Source organism: Frankliniella occidentalis, unplaced genomic scaffold (assembly GCF_000697945.3).
Source record: "Frankliniella occidentalis isolate FOCC.00 unplaced genomic scaffold, Focc_3.1 Scaffold28, whole genome shotgun sequence".
NCBI classification, from domain to species: domain Eukaryota; kingdom Metazoa; phylum Arthropoda; class Insecta; order Thysanoptera; family Thripidae; genus Frankliniella; species Frankliniella occidentalis.
The window spans coordinates 1,301,898-1,306,692 of NW_026267158.1; the positions used below are offsets into that span (position 1 = coordinate 1,301,898).

Sequence of the window (4,795 nt, forward strand, 5' to 3'; positions counted from 1 at the left end):
TGAACGCCGCCTCGGGCCTGACCTGTGCACTTCGTGGGGTGCGATATGATCAGGCGGGTGTATAGCACAACAAGGCGGGGCGCGCAGGCACAGCATCAGGCAGAACGACGCTATTTCCGAAGTGTTTGCGCCGAGGCGGTGCGCGACACGACGGCGGGAGGCAGGAGGCAGGGTCAGAGGCACAGGTCTTATAAGTCTATGATCGGTAACACGAAGTCCGGTCGGAGGCATAGAGGCTTTAATCTACGGTCGGTTTGGTCGGAGGTCCCGAAGCTCCTAAGCCGGGCGTATCCAGGCTGGGCGAGGGCGTATGTGTACCGATACCTTTTAGGAGAGATGGGCCGGTGTCCAGCGGTAGAGGTGCATCGCAGCCCCGGGGCCAAGGCCGGTACGTCAGCTACGACCACAGGGCGGTACTTCGACCACGGAGCAGCGTCACCGGGGTCGGCAGTAGTAAAACACGACACGAGACCCGGGGCGAGGGTGGGGGCGGCCGCGGGGCCTCCCTGGGGGTTCGGCCGACAGCGTGCACCGGGAAGAACCTCGCCGCAACCTGCCTCGCGGAGAATGGGGCTGCCAGCGGGGACCGGCGGGGACGCTCGCGAGGTAGGCGGCGGGCGGGGCGGAGTGAGCGACGGCTTCAGCCCGGCGAGGACCGGCCCGCAGCCCGGCGAGACTCGTACTAGCACGTAGCGCCGCACGTGGCGAGAGAGCCAAAACGACGGGGCGGGGCGGGGCGCGGCGGGGCGGGCGCTATTGGGGGTGCGGGGTGGACGCTAAAGCCCTCGGCAGGGCGCCGCGCCACGCCGCCCCACGCCCCGCCGCGCCCCGCCGCGAAGCGACGCCGGGCAGGGCCAGGGGGAGGGTGAGGGCGTCGTAGGGGTAGGTTAGACCGCAAAGGCTCCCCTCCCCCGCTCCCGCCCAGAGAAGTCGCGAGCGAGCAAGGGGAGGTGCGGGCTGCCTCGCTCCCTCTCCATCCCTCTCTCTCTCACTCTCTCTCGCTCCCTCCCTCTCGGGTCACACGCAGCGGGGTGGGCCCCTCCTCGTGTCACTCCCCCATTTCTAGCTTTCGTTCGGTGTCTGCCATTTTTTTCCCTCGCTCACTTGTTACGAGGGGGAGTGAGCGAGAGCGATAGACGGCCGAGTGCGGCAAGAGCGAGCGAGAGTGGCAGGAGCGAGCGAGAGGAGAGAAGAGGCCGTTGCGGAGATGGTGTGCTGGCCGGCCAGATGGAGCCAGCGCGCAGAGAAAAGAAGCGGGGCAAAGTGCATCCATCGCCCGGACCTCGGACCGGCCGGGGCCGGCCGGCTGAACTTCCCCCTCGTCGACTTCTCCAGTTCTCCAGGCGGCCAACGGAAGGGGGCGGGTGGCCGCGCCGGAGCGGAACGGGCCGGAGCGGGTGGGGGAGCAGGGCACGCAAGGACGAGACTGATGACCACCAAATATCTGCTTCGCAAATTATAATTGCTAAAAGCCGACAACAGCCTGCCGCAGCGTGACCCGCAGGGTCTTGCCGGAAAGAAGGGAGGGATGCAAATGGGGCTGCAAGCGGCGCGGCGCAGGAGTGAGGGGGAGGGGGGCACCCGGTGGGGCCTCCGGGTGCGGCGGGGCGGGGCAGCACACTCGGAAGTAAAACGCTCCCTATAGAACTCCGGGGAGAGCTCGCAGGAGGACTGTGTATCGTGTGGCAGTGGCAGTGGCAGTGGCAGTCGCCTCGCCCCCGCCCAGCTCGCCACGCAAACCCCTGAATGACGTCACCGCAGCGCGCGGGGGGAAGCCGACTGAATCAAGCGCGCGGTGACGTAACGAGATCAGCTGGACTCCAGTCAGCTCTCTAACCGCAGGGAAGGGAGGCGGAAGCGGGAGGGGGAGGGGGAGAGGGGAGGCTCAAGGAACACGGTGCAGAAAACCGACGACGGCGGCACTTCGGAAACGGAACAGCGTCCACTCAGCAGGGGCACCCCTCCTGGCTTCTGCCGGCACTGGGCGGGGCGGGGCGGGGACGCTGCTGGAGATCACCGAGGGGAAGGGCTGTATCATGCTCTTACTGGCGGTACAGGTGGTGCAATTTGGAAAATGAGTCGGTATGGGAAGGTGGTGAAGCTGTGGGGGCGTTGAAAGCTATTCCTTGGCTATTTCAGCCTAAGTATAGTGTAAAAATGCACAAACAGATGGAACGTAATTATCACTCTGAGGTTGCACCTACATTATCTACAATAGAAAAAAATAATAAGAATACTTAAGATAGTTGCTGTGCTTTTTCAAGGCAGGTTCAATAAGTGCTTTGAAATACACCAATATTGGCTAGGAAAAAGGTGACGTTTCCCAATAAGTTAAGAACTGATATGGAAACACGAAACACACGGTTATAAGTGGACTGATTCATTCAGGTCAAGTCAACGGAACAGAGACAGTCCGATTAAACATCTATGAAATAAAACAGACAGTAGTGAAACAAATCACAAAATAACCAGAGGTGTTGTAAATTATTGTCTTTCAATAGTTTTCAATAGTAATATGCTCACAGTCTAGCACCATAATGTTATTCAGTAACACCTTGGGTCACCTGCAGAACATGCAAGAGAACCCTGAAAAGCAAGGGTTGCAATTTTAACCAGTGATAAAGTTACGGTACCCAAAGGAGATCTGCTGAAGTCTTTCAGCAAGACTTATAAAAAAGTTGTTGCCTTGCCATCCATCAGATTGAATATGTAATGTTCAATCCAAGAAAAATACAAGAGATCACTGTACTCAATATATTTACTAAAAATGCAATAAAAGAGACTGGTGAGAAACTAATAACCCGTCTGAACATCTATACAACGAGAGAGAAAAGGAATCAGATAGGGCATGAAAAGTTGGACATTAACCTAAAATTCTCAACCCCTTCAACCAGGAATGTAGTACTACCCCTGAGAGGGTTGCAAGTCAAACCTTCCACAAAATCGATCGACGCTCGCCACTGCACTGTTCTACTCACCACAACAGACAGAATCCGAGCTGCAGTCAGTCCAGGGATAGCGAAACACTGATTAAACGAAGGCAGCAGGGGTCTGCTAAGGGCCCCGTCCCGCACATAACCTCTTCAGTAAATAACCACTGCAGGACACCAGGCCCGCGGCCCGAACCACTCAGCAGACGGGACACTCAACGACCGTGTCTTGCGGTCCTTCGAACTGAGATAAACCCTTTTTCGAAATCCCGTTCGACGGCGTTCACGCCCAGGACGATCGGAAGGGATCGATCTAGAGACGAGACGGGACCAGCCTAAATTGAGCTGGGCAGGCTGGCTTCGGGCCTCGGGTATAAATCAATACAAGTCCCGTAAGAGAATAACAAAAGGCTAGCGCTCACCGAATCTGGAAGGAGGCAGTGGGGAGCTTAGAGAACCCTGACTCCTGGCCGTCCTCGCGGAAATTATCCAAATAGCCAAAAGTTATCCGCGAGTTCCAGCAGACGGCAAAGATACACAAACACAAACAAAACGTCAAAACAACTCGCGCAGTCACACGGATTACGTCCTGAGGTTCACCAACTAAAATCCAGAGGGCAGCACTGTCCGACGTGAGCGGCGGAAGTCGACAAGCCGCTGGGGCGGAGTGGGCGGGGTGTTTGAAGCTGGGCGCGCGGCAGTCAAGAAACTGTAGAATCGCAGGACGTCGTGGTGTATACATCAGATACGCGTAGTTTTGGGCCTCAGGAGGTCATCAAAGTAGTTACAGAACTTACTCCTCATGCCCATTTCAGTTTAGTAACAGAGCAGTAGCTTTCGCTGATTATTATAATTGTATTTGAACAGACTGTTTGCCGTTCGTCGGTTATCAGTTGTTTGTTATTCTCAAACAACTGGTGAACGATGCAAACAAATTAAAAGAAAAGCGGCAAAAACGTCGACTAAATATCCATAATCGAGGTGACGGGGTGACAACCCGGTGCGGGAAGCACTTGACGATGACGAGTAGAGCCCAATGAACACGAAAAACTCACGAGGACGTCATATTGACATCAAAAGGACTAATTTGGCCACGAGAAAGGTCCAAATTTAGGCCAAAACTCGGTCATTTTGACGTCAAATGACCGAAAATGACCTATTCGTGACATTTTCGTGGTCTCTGGGCGTGAGCGAGAAGTATGGACGGCGACGGCCTGTACGGGGTAGCGCCAGCGCGCGGAGTATACCCCCATTCACAGAATGTCACCACACGTTCACGTTCAAGCACACTACTTGACTTGGCTGTCGACGTCGTCACGAGGCCTTGCGAGGCCTCCGCCCCACCACAACCCAGTAGCTAAGCTTAAGCTATGTGTGCGAAGGAGACGGAACGGCCAAGGACAGAGAACGGGTCGGAATTACTTGACAAGGGCGAGACGGTGAAAACAGATGTGCGAGAGTGAATGTGTGTGTGTGTGTCTGTGCGTGCGTGTGTGTACATGTGTGTGTGTGTGTGCGCACGCGCGCCCACCTTTGTAGAGAAAAGGGGGGGGGGGCAGGGGGTAAATGTGTGTCTGTCCGTCAGTCGGTCTCAGTCAGTCAAGCGGTAACGTACCCGCCAGCAATGCCGTCAGTCAGCTGATGCGTCAGAGAGAGAGAGAGAGAAGGAGAGAGAAGGAGGGGGGGGGGGAGATAGAGTGCATGCATGGTCGCGATGTTTATCGGAGAGGAGTCGAGTCCCCTGTACACAGTGTAATAAGTATTGTATGTGTACTGATCACGGCCCGATCCCCAACCTTCCCCACGAGCAGAGAGTGGAAGGGGGCGAGAGTGAGAGCACAAGCAGTACGAGTAGTACGAGTTGC

At 56.2% G+C, this 4,795-nt stretch overlaps 1 protein-coding gene across 16 annotated transcripts in view; it reads right to left on the reverse strand.

Moving 5' to 3' along the window:
* Positions 1-3,520, reverse strand: part of LOC113202824 (uncharacterized) — a 60,046-nt gene extending 56,526 nt beyond the window's left edge. For 13 of the 16 annotated variants that reach the window (XM_052265544.1, XM_052265539.1, XM_052265547.1 and 10 more), the window contains exon 1: positions 3,353-3,520. The gene's annotated coding sequence lies outside the window, so the exon portion shown is untranslated. Of the gene's footprint in view, positions 1-324; positions 617-2,978; positions 3,321-3,352 lie in introns of those variants that run through there. The other 3 variants (XM_052265537.1, XM_052265536.1, XM_052265538.1) reach the window with 3 other exon arrangements.
* Positions 3,521-4,795: the final 1,275 nt, after the last annotated feature.